This window comes from Thermobia domestica, chromosome 1, assembly GCF_964235325.1.
Source record: "Thermobia domestica chromosome 1, izTheDome1.hap1.1, whole genome shotgun sequence".
NCBI lineage: Eukaryota > Metazoa > Arthropoda > Insecta > Zygentoma > Lepismatidae > Thermobia > Thermobia domestica.
The window spans coordinates 316,759,455-316,774,464 of NC_137454.1; positions in this window are offsets into that span (position 1 = coordinate 316,759,455).

The window sequence follows — 15,010 nt, forward strand, 5'->3', positions numbered from 1 at the left end:
GATATCATCCTCGCTTAATAGACTACCTACAGTACTATTGAGATTTGCGGGTTAGTATAATGCTCAGGATAAAAAACCCTAATCTGTCCGTGAAATACAAAGCTAAAATGAAACTTAACAACTTTCCACTCGACAAATCTAAAAGTTCAAGTATTTTCAATTTTTAAGTATTCATTTAAGCAAAGTTAATTTAATTTGAGGCATAATTCTTTATTTAAGCATAACCTTGGTAAAATTTAGCATGTTAAGGAGTTTGGTGTACCAAAAGTCGAACCAAACTCCTACACATGGAGTACACCATGACATCGGTACTTGTTTCTACATTTCCTTGGAAAAAAAGAAGAGGGAGAGAAAGAAATACTCACTAAGAACAATTTTAAATATCAACTAGTTTCTTTATTTTAAACTTATAATCCAGTATTTCGTTTTTTTTTTTTTTTTTTTTTTTTTTTTTAAATATTTGTAGGATCTCAGCAGGATAAATGTTATTTTCCATAGTAGCCATATACATTTACATATGCATTTAAATTACAATTGATTAATTCGAAATACTTCCACTGTCCACTCCGATACAGTTTTGATCGAACCCGGTGGATGCGTTGCAGCAGACGTTTTAAAACTTTCTAGTAAACCTTCGCGTTGACAGTTTGACCTCCGGGTAGAAATTCATGATAGATCAAGCCCTTGCTATCGAAAAAGACGATCATCATCATCTTAATCTTGGATTTTGTCAGACAACTTTTTCTGGAGAGGCGGGGAAAATTGTTGTTTGGTCTCCGGATCGTATTGGTAGCATCAAGTTTTTATCTCCTGTAATGATGGTTTCCAAAAACTGCGGATTCCGGTTAGGCGTATCAATGAAATCTCCAGAGGTTTCCATCCAAGTTTGTTTCTGCTCGTCTGTCACTGTGTGCGGTAAAGTGCTTACACTGTCTTTGCTTATTTTCAACTCTTCTGCTATCATTCTTAAAGACAGCCGCCGAACATCCCCAAGCATCCGTCGCACTCGTTCAATGTTGTCTGGGATTGTGCCTGATGATGGTCGAACCAAACGCGGTTCATCTTCGAACCTTTCTTTCCATTTCTAAAGCATTTAAATCACTCAAACACACACTTTCTACTCACTGCTTCAACACCACATTTCCACTAAAATTTCGTGAGTCTTCGTCCCAGTTTTCCTAATTTGAAGCAAAACTTCATGTTAACATGTTGCTCAATTTTGCAATGACACGAGTTCTCACACTGATTGCGTCAGCTTGGTCGCAGGTGCACCATTGATTCACTTCAGTGATTTGCACGATAGGGGAGCTTGTTGACATGCCTCACAATGCGTATGCGTGGGCGCTTCATCCTAACCAGCACTGTTTTTAACATTTGCGACAATTCACCGATACTTTCCAGATGCACATTGTATAGAATTAAGATATCATGAAAGTAGTTTTTATTACCCCCCCCCCACAAGTAGAAGGTGCGCTTCAAATGAAATAATCCTGGCTAGGAGATGGATACGGGGGAAGGGGGCGAACGATGCTATTAGAGGGCACCCGTCTCCTTGTCACTCTAGCATCGTCATTGGTTCGAAATCGTTACAAAATATCAAAGTTCTTCATTAAGTGTGGTTACACTAAGCAGTTAAGCAAGAATATTAACTTAAAGAAGGCTAATTTTATTACATGAGTTGTTTACAAAGTCAAATCTTAAATTAATAATGCAAAGTTTTTGAAAACAAGAAAGCAAATACCGAGACACACGTACCGTGCTCCAGAGAAAGTGTAGGCCAATGAAAACTTTATCCATGACTCACTGATCCACCATCCACCGTAATCCATTTTGACCTACTATGACCCATTCTGATCCGCTTTGACATACTCCGACCCACCGTCCACTATGACCCACCCACTCTGACTCACCAAAACCCATCAACTCTGACTCATGATCCACGCCCTCCTCTTCACTGACTAAAGAGTTTACACTTGTAATAAAACAAGGCTGTGAAATTATCACTAACAGGAGTTTGAGATTCTACGGTCAATCGCTCAAACACTGCTCTCAAACAACACCGGTGGATCTGACCTTTACGATATAAAACAGTAAAGTGTGTGTCATAGGAAATATTACGATTAATTTAAAATTATCATATACCTACTATAATTACTCCTAATTCAATTACGGATATTTTTCAGTGGAAAGTATGATAAAATTTGAAAGTCTCAAATCGAAGTGAAGTAGGTCAACGTAAAGGGGGAAAAAAATAATGAAAGTATAAAATACGACTGTCTCTCAAAAGTCAAGTACTAAGTCGTATTGCTATTATTACAATTACAAATATCAGCATTCAAAAGTGCTTGAAGTTCTTTTTCACCTAGATAATACTCATCTCAGGTAAGTAAAGAGAAAAAATGAAAAAAAGAAAAATGGAGACTTCGGAAGCGAAACAAACAAGTTCACTAGTGTTCAGAAGATGCTGTCTACAATGCACTGAGCAGAGTGGGTCGGTGGTTCAGAGTAGGTCACGTCCTGTTGACCCACGACCCACTCAATTTCTACCGTGCTCCAATCACCTACTACTAGCTCAGAGTATTATTTGACGGTTTCGTAACTGAGATGGAAAGGAAATGCGCTCTCTGTTGCACACACCGATACCATTCAGGTATAGGAATAACATGTTTGCTACGGTTTTAGACTAAAGAAAAGGGATATAAAGTAAAGGAAAGAAAGGAATGTTATATATAAATCAAGAATTAATAAAATAAAGTATTTCTAAACGTCGACTATCATGTCCAGTGAATACAAGGTTAGAGAAACTGCTAAGTTAGCGCGGCGTGCGGAATTTCTGTGTACTATTGGCGTGTTATTATGAACGACAGGTGGCAAGCTGTCTGTTAAGATCAACCAACGGCACTAAATTCAACAAATTCGTCACACGAGGTAAATGCAATCTACCGCAATCAGGCAAAGGACTCCGCAAGAGAACCAGGCAGTTCTGTAAATTATGATACCCACCACACTGACAAGCATGAAGCTACTAATGTGAAGTCTAGCACATACTTTTCCGGTACGTCTTGGCATTTTTCGCTTTTCTGTCTGTGACACCCATGCTGCCCTGACTGGCTCACCCTAGATATCCCTCTATGTTCATATTTTATAAATGTTTATATAGTAACTGCATTCAACATAAGTTATTCAATTTAAAAAAAATGGAAACTGAAAAGTTATTGCGGTAACCCGTACCTTTTATTTAATATATCTACCTTTAGAACTACCACGAAAATTACCGTTGCAACGTTGCCTTCATCTGCTTTCTGAGTTGTATGAGAGCTTCCCTTCCTCTCTTGTATTACGCAAGCTTGAAAAACAACACCGTCTAAATGACACCCAAAGTAAAGCACTAAAGCAACTGAAGTAATTTCATCAACAACTCCCCCGTTATGTCTTCCGTTTATGATGTGTGCATCCACGTGTGAAGATTACAGCATGCGAGAACAGTGTGCTTTCTTCACATAACCTAAGGCACACTTTTCTCCTGTCACAATCAGGCTCACTCCGTCACTCTTACCCATATATACAAGTGGTACGGAACGGAAGTTACGGCGAAATGCCAACAGCTGAAAATTATGACGGCTGTATTTCCCTCCGTATGGAATATAAATGACTTACGACTGAACCACATCGCGGAGAGGAATGAGCCATTCAAGTTTCCTTCCAATGTTCGTTTCGAAATTATCTGCACGTGCTAAGTAATTCAGATAAGAGGTTTTTCATTAAACAGCACACTAAAGAGATTATTTTATACTGGCTAAAATAATGTAATTCACCAATAAACGAAGTGATACTTAAGGGTCCTCACTTTTTAGAGTTCCAACTAAGATGTTTATGTATGGAAATTCTTATAATGCGGCTATGTCAGTCTGTCTGTCAACAGATATCAGAGAAAAAACGGCGTAAGATATCTAAAACTGATTCAGCCCCAAGAATAGGTGCTATCTTTTCCGTTAACTCACTGTTCAAACCGAGAGTGGGAAAATTGATGAATTTCCGGTCATAATGTGGATCACTAGGTGTTCTCGGTGCTATGCTAAACGCTACCTGAATAGTGCGGCGTTGCCAGATAGTGTCGAGTGTTTACTGATGCTAGATATTAAAGGAAGTAATCATGGAATTCTGCTTGGATACTTACTGGAGAAATTAGTTTTCGAGCCTTATTGCAATTCAGAGCTAAGTTCCGCTTCTCGAACTGCAACGCTACAATCCAGGAATTTTCTTATTGTGACTACCACAGTAAACTTACAAATTTGGCAACAACGCATTATGGTTTCTGCGCAAGTTTTTTTCTTAAATCTAAACCTATTTCCTTAAATGTAAATGAATTTTTAAATAAAATGTTAAACATAAAACGAAATAGGTCAAACAATGTATATAGTTCGTAATAAGATTGTTACTTTAAAAACACTTTACACACACAAAAACATTTTATAAAAACTGAACACTTCTAGTAAGATCTAACAGCAAGTGCCATCTTGTGGGCTCGTTGTAAAATGAATCAAATACGAGTATGGTCTTTAATTTGTTACCTTTTTCGATAGTAGGAGACAGAACTAAATGAATCAGTGTCTTGAGTTGTACTTGAAACATAACCCTATCTTATAGTTTAATATTTATAATATGTAACGTTTCATTGCGCAGTAGTTAAGAGAAGGAGGTAAAATGTGTACTGACTTTCGGGTGGTGATCCACCTTAACGCTGTAATAACCATAGTACAAAAATAGTAACATAACTATTTGTTACCCTAATTAGTGTATCAAGGAATGATACTACTTTTATCCGCATCTTTCTACTGAAACCGGAAATTGTATAAATTTATCATTTCTGTTTCATGGAGATAAATACTGAAACAGGAAGTAGTAAATTTCTACCACTTCCAGTTTTAGTAGAGATGCTGGTGAAGAAGGTATCTCATTATTTCAGATGAAATATTTCAATTTAATGTCCGATGATTATACCATTTAGGGTAAGGGAGACAATGAATAAGGCAACTGATGGAAGAATTGGTGCAATGAGAAAGTGGGAGGAAATGGGAAAACCCCGAGAAAACTCACGGACACGATGTCTACCACAAACTTATTTGGGCGGGGATAGAACAAGGGACCCTACACACCAGAAGTAAGCGTTCTAACACTGAGCCACCATGCCCCCTATTTCAGATGTTAAATAGATCAGAAGAAATTGCTTTCCACTATCTCAGATTTTTTCTGTATGGAGACCAATAATAAAACCGGAAGTAGAAATAAGAGGCAGCGAGAAGAGGTTTCTTGGACATATTCAGCACCCCAACAATACGTTGCATCTCTTTCGTTCAGCCCCTATTCAAACGGAAGTGATATAAATTAACCACTTCCGGTTTCAAGATCGATCGCGATAGAGCATAAACAAGAAGAGAACCAACAGTGATGTTTTGGAGTCTATTCAGTATCGCAAGAGTACATCTTCCTTTAACTTTCACTTAAATAGAGATTAAGAGACACGGTGGCTATCAGGGATTAGTGAAAGCGTTCACCTCTGGGCATGGAGTCCATGGTTCGATCCCAGCTCGTGTCAAGTGGATTTTGTGGTGGACAAACACCGTGTTTGTGGGTTTTCTCGGAGTTCTCCCATTTCCTCGCACTTTCTTCATTCCACCATTTCATTCATTTCTCATCATCACCGCCTCCTTTAGCCTAGTCAACATAATCATGGGACGTGAAACTCAAAGATTTCATTTCAAGTTAAAAGTGGTATAGTTGACCATTTTTGGTATCAGTGTTGTTCAGCATAGAACAAGAACTGCGAGAAAACGAGAAGCAATCTTTTTGGGAATCGATTCAAATTCTGAAGAAAATGTAGGATCCGCCTATCTATCTTTACTAAAACCGGAAGTAGTAGAAACGTACAACTACTTCCGGTTTCAATGTTGAATTAACGTAGTTCGGAAGTACCGTCGTCTCACAATTTGAAACTAAACCTACTTTTTATTTCGTAAATATGTAACCGTAATGTAACAATTAAATATATGTATCACATCTTTCTAATGTAAGCCAATTACAAAATGCTAATTAATATACATAAACTAATAATTATTTTCAAGATCTTCCATAGTGTGAATGCTTGATGATACTGACGTCAAACTGTGCACCCAGACTTTTGGCGTGGAAGAAAATTTAGTAGTACTAAACACTTAGAGTATTTGATAGCATATTGAAGATATTGTATGGTTTAGTTTCTAAGTTTTTAGTTTTTTTAAAAACTAACGTCACTAAAATTCAAACAAGTGGTGGTGGGAAGATACTTGAGAGTAGTTCCAACTAACGTAAACGCAAATTATTTTTCTATTTGTTTTAAATATCAGATGATTGGAAAAATCATCCTTAAGTTAAAATCGGGAATTATCTCTGTTTTTAATTCTTACAGAACTTAAAATCCCGATGGCAATCTTCAATTATTTTGTTTAAACCACGAATTTGCACCTTTTGTTGTCTGATACCACTAATTATATTTATAGCATTAAGATGGTAGCGTAGCGCCACGCTGATTATCGCTTTTGCAATGAGTCAGTGTTGCCAGACCTACTGATTTTGCAGGAGATCTCCTGCTTTTTCTACGTTCTACTGATCTACTGTGAAAGAAAATAAAAAGTGAACAATCTCCTGCTTTTTCCTAACTTCGAGAAGTTACAGAAATATATTATTCATATTGATTATTTTCATTTTTCTTACATAAAAAGAGGAAATTTCTCTGTATCCATACACAAAGCTCTGTAGTGCAAATAGTTAGAGAGTTTTGATGTATATAATATGAATACAAGAGTACGTAATCTTCTCTGTGCATAATGGTTGGCGATCATGTGTAAAATTTACGAGTAAGTGTTGTTTAGATTGGGACTTGGGTTGGAAGCAGGGTAAAAGTGAGGGGTATGCTGGGGGGACGTCGTTACCTCACTTCCGATAATATCTATGGCGTCCCCCACTTCCTAAAAAATAACAGTAAATAAACATAGGCAAGGAGGATGGCCTACGGCGTATCATGCGTCATCCTACTATTTCAGAACCACTTTTACCCCTGGTTGGAAGAGTAGCTTAGATCACTTCTCCACGATCGTCAGCTTTTATTTTGAAGTAATTAAAATTCAAATTTGTTTTGTATGTATTGTTTTATTTTGAAATTAAAGTAATAATGAATTCTGGACCTATTGTTTTGGCCGCTGTCCCCTTAATAATGGCAATTTTTTGGTCCCCCTGCATTTGCACTAAAATGCCGCAACTTTATGTGTTTACTGCTTTCTCCTGTTTTTTAATGTTCGAATCTTCTGTTTTCCCAACTGACCGATCTGCCAACACTGCAATGAGCTGGTAGCTGGTTATAGCTAAGTCCAAACGTTACGAGCGGAAAGTAGATTGATTGCTAATCGTTAACTGTGCTCCCTAATGTATTTTTCTCAATTGTTTGAAAGAATTTTAGTTTTATTTATATAGATCTAGTGTCAGTGGATCAGAAAGTGACTTCTGTCAGCCACAGTGAGAATATGAATATATCCGGAATTTAAAGTAACTCATCTTAAAGCATTGTAAATGGCCTGAAATGTGTATTTTCCTTGTTCGAATATTCCTGTACAGTTTGTTTTCGGTGGTAATTTACTGTGAAATGCAGGGTTTACTTGAAGTCTGTATACTCACATTTTATCATAACTAATACATTCAGGGTTTTAAAGTCATTAATTTGAAGTGACTAACAACTAGCATTGTTGGGGGTAATCTCGAAAATTACAATAAACAATAATATTCACTGACATTATTTATTGATAACATGTTAATGATTGTTAAGTTCAGTTTTAATGACATGAAAAATAAATGGTGAGTTAAATGGTTAAAAATTGGCAGTCATATTTTTCTAACAAATCGCAATAACGTAGCGTACCAATCTGAATGCCAGAAGCTGTAGTTCATATTGGTGTAATTGTAGGGCTATCAAATGTCCTCTTTTACCCAGTGATATACTATTTTCCGGACAAGAAAAATTATCCGGGTGTTTTTGTTTTAAATAAAGAAATGTTTCCTTTTGGGTCGAGTACACAGTTTCTTCCACTTCAATACAGATTTGTAAATAATGGTTAATGCAGGGGCGGATCCACCCCCAGAAGAGGAAACTTTCTTATTTTATATATAAATAAAACACATCCCAGAGTTTGGAGCTCTTAAAAGTAGCTCTAAGTAGCAGTATTACAACCCCCCCAGAAGTCCGTCTGGATCCGCCCCTGGGTTAATGTTAATATTGTTGGAATGTTCGAATTTCAAGAAATACAACAGCCTGCTCTCATCACGAAGAAAAGAAACCTAATATTTCAATAATCGAACTTGTATCTGTAAAACTTTAGTTGTATAAATATTTTCTTGCTGTACCATTCGGAGATTTTTCACTTCAGCCTCTGCTTCGAGGAAGAACAGTCTCAACCGATATGATTGGTGTCACTTTTTTCATTAGTATTTTTACTAATTATTAAAATTTTGACATCTCAAGCTCACGAGAGCAGCTGGTTTCAGGTTTGTCTCCTCGTATCGTAATCCTCCTTAATGAGAACCTTACAAATAATATACAGTAGAGCGTCGATAATCCGAAGTGATTAGGGGACATGGGTGTTCGGAAAAGTGGTTTGTTCGGATAATCGAACTGTACATGTTTATTTGCCATGCGCGGAGCGGCACGCCTCAACTCTAAGCTGGCGCAGCTGTTGCTGTGAACAGCTTTGATACTGCCGCTACTTCTACAGCCAGTGCCAAACCGACAGAAGTGTGCTGATTGTTGAAACACAGCGACTGGCGGCTTGGCCGGTCAGCAGCGCCTTATGAAGGCCCCATTAGAAGCAATGTTCCACTAGCGGTGGCTCAGTGCAGCGACTACTGTGGAAAACGTGGTTTGGGAGTGAGGGGGATGATGGACGGTAGGGTGGGAGAGTAACAGGTGCGAGCGAGTACACAGTTCGGTTAAGCGGTCGTTCGGTTGACCGACGTTCGGATAATCGACGCTCTACTGTACTCCTAAATTTATTATTTTTAAGTAAGTCTGTCATGTGATAACTCTACGCAGCTGGTAATTTGCGCATGTATTCCTGCAACTGGAGATTTAAATGGAGACAGATATGGCGGGCATATTATTTGTTATTTAGTTCTTCCGGAGAAATTCCGTGATTACTGCTTAACTCTCTTAAGATCTTTCGTAGAAACTACGATAGGGTAGTATCTTCATAATTCGATTAAAAAGTACTAATGAAACTTTCTAGATCGGGTTTTGTGTAGGTATTGTGATCGGGAAGGACGCATTGAAGAACACGTTACATATGGTTTCACACCTCTCTGCGTCGACCATTGTAGGTGATGAGTTACAACTTATTTTTTGTTAGGCCTATTTTATTATTTTTTGGTGAACTTACTTCTGCACCTAGAAGATTGAAATTTTGCACACACATTGAGTGTACTCCTGATTTTTTCCCCAGGTCTTTGCGTTACCGCAGGGGATCCAGAGGGGCAAGAAGTAAAATAAAAGGATACTTTTTAACAAAAAAATACCTTTTTTCGCGATTTTCTCGCCTTGGATACAAGATGGAGACATGTGAATGATAGAGTTTTAAAGTCTGTTCTATTCTGAAGAGAATGATGTACAAACGATGACTTTAGGATAAACAAAGATGTCTCAGGAAATTTTTATAATACATCCGGATCTTTTGTAGTAATCTGGGGTACTGTGGAGATATTCTTAGCATATTGGTAAATACTTCTTCCCGCCCTTACTATTAAAGATGGAAGCTTGAAATTTAGTACTCTTTACTATTTTCAGTTTGAGATCTGTGTGTTAACACGAGGGTGGCACGAGGGCTGAAAATTATATTCTAATCTATTTCCCTCAAAAGTTTCGCCCCAGGGACATGATAGGGAAATGTGAATGATAGCGTTTGAAAGGTTGCTATAGTGGGGAAAAAAACTAGCTATAAACCAAAACTGCGCCATACAGTGCTGCAAACGAGGAATTTGTGAATGGTTTCCGGCGTTCTGTGAGTAAATCAACTGTTCATGCATTAATCAGGAGATTTCGCGGACATGGCAGTGTGCCTGATAAGCCGCGTAGTGGGCGCCCTACAGTTTTGACGAATGATGTTTTAGAAGACATCGCCGCACGATTGCAACAATCACCACAGAAAGGGCTTCGACGGCGCCAGGCCCGTATCCAGAGGGGGTCTAGGGGGGCCGGGTCCCCCCTAAATTTTGGCTGGCCCCCTAAAATTTTCACGGTAGGCTGGCAAATGGACTATAATATGGTGATGAACTATAATATGGTTGGATCGGGCCCCCCTAACTTCAGCCGCTCCCCCTACATTTTTGGGCTGGCTACAGGCCTGGACGGCGCCCACAACTAGTGGGCGTATTATATGGCTCCGAACAAAACGCAACAAAACAAAACGGTTAAAATTACGACCATATCACGTGAAAGTCGATCAGGAGCTGCGACCATTTTTCGATGCGAAAGATATTGGGAATTCGAACTAGACTGCACACCTAAAAGAAGTTTGAAGTTCAACTAGACTTCAAGGGATATGTTTATATCCGCAATATACTGATTCTGCGTTGTTTTGAGGCGCGATATAACATGTTTCTACTGTATTAACTTTTGTAGACGGCAATTTTTGTAGGACTGTTGCATGCAAGAAAGGAAGCATTTAACAACCGGTAAAACTGAATTCATTATCTGCAGGGAACAGCAGCAAACTCCGAGAACAAAAAAGAACAGTGCAAGTGGAATTTTAAAAACAGAAAGAAACCTTCTGAATGCACGGCATTTGAAAGAAATTGGAAAACTTACGGCAGTGGCTACTGTATTTATTAATACAGAAGCAATAAAGTCATATATAATAGGAACTCAATAGTTGCATTGGTATGTTGAAAGCATGTGACCATTCAACGAAATTAGTTTTCCTTTCTGTTGGGATGTAGTACGTTTCTGTACTGAAATACAGAACTATGACGTTGTCAAATTGTAGATTTTTTTTTTTAAAAAAAAAATGGATGACTAGTTGATGTGAAACTGAATATACCTTCCCAGCACAGAGTATGAGATGAGAAATTTCAACTTAATGTGGAATTCTAATCAGACGAGTTATCACCAGCAATCCAAGCCAAAACTCCTATCCTGAAGATATGCATACTAACCACATAACCACAAGGAAAACACAGTTTTCAAATCTCCATGAATAAAGGGAGAATTTGGAGAAAATATATACCTAGCTTTTACAAAATACTATAAAACAAGAGTAAACATTGGATATGTTCTTCGGAACTGATAAAAAAGGCATGAATATAAGTTACAACTAAAACTGACTAACTTCTCAGTTATATCTATATATTAAAATTCTAGGTTTTTATGTTTGTCTTCAAAGAAAGTTTATACGTTTGTCTCCAATCCTTTAGACAATGAGATCTGGAAAACCAGAAGTGCTAGAAACGTGCCGTTTTCGCTGGTCGATTCCAAATTTTGTGTAGTGTCCAGTTCTCATTCAAATTTTCAAAAACTGTGTCGTGTTATTGTTCTATTCAACATTTTATGGGCCGTTTTGAGTCCATAAGATAAACATTGTTGCAGGCCGAAACTACAGTTAGGCAACCAGTAGATAAGTTACGTATGGCGGGTTGACGGACATTGCAGGTGTCATTTGAATGGCAAAACCTATTGAAATGCTGGCAATTTCAAAGGCCTCCAGAGACTCAATCAGGCGTACTCGGACGGATATTGATTTATTAGAAAAAATATTTCCACTTGATATCGTGCTACTTTTACAAATTTGCTACAAACTCACTACAACATCTATACATAGCAATTCATTTCCTTTGTGAGTCTCTTATTCTTTACTTGTGTAAGGATACTTACACAGTGGGAACGAGATTCATGGTCATAACAGAAAGATGCGTCGAGTAGACAGTGCAGGTTCAGCTAGTATATAAAGTTCACTCCACTTCCAGAAGCTTATATATAAGCCTTTCGACAAGAATGTAGTAGTTGTAGGCGCATATTTTACGTCCGTTTGAATTCTTTGCAAGTTTATATATTAATCGTACGCAGAAAGGTTTGAAAAAAAACTTCTAAAAAAGGAAAGTGAAACTTCTTTCGAAAGTAAAATTACTAGCCAACTTCCAAATAAAGCCAATTTCATAGTATACTCTTCAAGTATCATGTAACTAAGCTATAGGGTTGAGGTCGGTGGTGACCACAGCCGTAAACTACGCCCTCTTTCTTCAATTTGTAACTTTATATGGAATGAAAAATGTTTCTACCTTTTAAAACTTTTTCTTGTATCATGTTCCAGGAAAGGCTGAGTTTGTAAATCTGTGATATTGTAGTCGTAGGTAATACTAGTATAAAACTTGGTAAGTGTTAGGATTAATATGGGAAAACAGCATATAACTTTCACGTTAGACTTACGAAGTTACACGTTGACTTTAATGTCTAAGCCCTATTATGACGATCTTTCGTCGCTGTTATATAAACGCTATTCAATACTGGATCTCTGTTTCTACTACAAATAATATTGGGCCTTATGCAGAGCCATTCTGATGCGTGAATAGTGCCATACTAAAGAGTTCAACTAACATATGTTACCTGCAGTAGTCGGGTCTTTAGTATGACGCTAATCATACGTTAAAACAACTCTGAATAAGACTTTTTATCTCTAGGACTGGTCTTCAACAGCTGGTTGTACACACCGAAGTGCATACAACACCAGGTCTGACAATTAAGTTCACAAACTCCGTCCATAAAATGTTATATACCTTATTCTTGCAAACTGATGTGATCACTTTCGAAGTACTTCCCGTGAAATGTTATACACTAATACCAGCGCCTATTCCACCCTTCGAAGATTTTTTTTGTGTTTATTTCTGGAATGGCCTTAAGAGCTGCCGTCGTATTAGCCTTAATGTTATCAAAATGCTCTCCGAAGGATCAAAATATTGTTCAAAGAAAAAAAATCATTGTAAGCGAGATCAAGTGAGTACGGGGGATGGTCAACCACAGTTATTTATTTCCTGGTCAAAAACTCTCATATGAACACAGTCGTCTGGGCAGGAGCATTGTCATGACAGAAAAACCATTAGTTTTCGCGAAAAATTCTGGTTGTTCGGGTCTCACCTTCTCAGGCAATCTTTTTTAGCACTCCCAAATAGTGTACTTACAAGGGACCTTGTTCTGGTGTCACACGAAATGTGGAACGAGACTATGGTCAATTGATTTGTGTTAGTGAACAAGAAAATCCATAAGTGGGAAAAACTCTCGATCGCAACCGTTCCGTACTTATCGGGGGTGGGGGTGGAGACACTGGCAACACAAAACGTTGTGGGTAATGTGACGAAATATGGAGTGAGTTCGATGAAAATATGCATAGAAGCGCAGTTAAACATATACTACAATAGGACCTGACATTATATTCGACAATTCTCTGACAAGTGAGGGCAGAGGCGTGGCACATAACAACAGAGGAGGGGGCGGGTAAGCGTAAGTAAAAATGGTCATATAATTGAGGAAAGTGTAGAAGCAAGACGTTAGGAGAATGGTACGGTAATAATAAATGATCACGTAATCAATTACAAAGTATAGACAGCCTGTAGACGACACCGTGAAGCAAAAATGGGAGAGAGAGAGCTACGCAGGGAACTGTCCGTAGCGTCCGAATCCCCTTCCCTCGTAACGTCCGACGTGTATAGACTGTTTTTACATGTAGGCATTAATTTTCATATTTTCGCACGTGATACTGTCTGTGCATCCCCTCAACATTGCTAGGATCCTCCTTTCCCCCCTAAAGTCCTGACTTAGTACGTGCCTTGTTGGAAGTGTACGCTGAACATGAATAAGAATGATCGAGAAGTATGACTAAAATATATAGGGTACAAAGAAATGTAGTACAACATAATGGACTGACCACGATAGATGTTTGTGGAGAGACCCTCATCCAGGAGTTGATCGACAATAATTTATTATGATGGTGGTGATTATGACAAAGGTATGTCCTCACCAGGAGGGCAAGGCAGTGAAAGTCCAATACATCACTATACATCGAAAGATCAGTTCAGGAAGGTGGGGAAAAGAGCGTTGCCTTCTTGCTTTTCTACTCTCCACTCCATGTACTTGACCATGTCCATGATATATTACTATGCTATTCACCTAGAGTCAGACTCGTATGTGTTCATACATTCTATGGAACTTTTCCAATACGCTATATCCCACGCTTACCCGGCCTCCATCTCTGTAGTTACGTGCTACGCCTTTGCCCTTACTTGTGAGAGAATTGTCGAATGTAATGTCACATAGTAGTATACGTTTCACTGCGCTTCTATGCATATTTTCATCGAACTCGCTCAATATTGTCTCATTATCAGCAGTGTGTTGTGTTACGAGCCGCCATAAGTACGGAACGGTTGCGATTGAAGGTTTTTTCCGCTTATGGGTTTTCTTGTTCACTATAGCAGGGCCAACAAGAGATGGTTTCTGATGTTTCTTACCACATGCGGAGGGACAATGCAGCTCCTACTTTGGTACTAGTGTTACCAACCACGGCACTCTGTTTTACACTATTAAGTTACCACTAGGCTATAGATGCACCGAAAAAAGTTTTGACACGTGAGTAGTGGCAACGTCACTGCTAGCTGTCAAATACCTTTTGCTGGTTCCCCTATAACACACATCGAATGACCATAATTTCGTTCCACGCTTCGTGAGACACCAGAACAAGGGCCTTGTTAGTAGACTGTTTAATCCCTGGTACAAACTTATGGTATACGATCCCAGTTACCAAAAATGTTATCAACATAGTTTTGATTTGTGATTTTCATTGTGGATACTTTTTCGGTCATGAGGAATCAACTGTCTTCCAGAGGACACTTTGTCGCTTTGTTTCAGGAACATACGCGTGGACCTAGGTTTCATCGCATAAATTGATCGGCC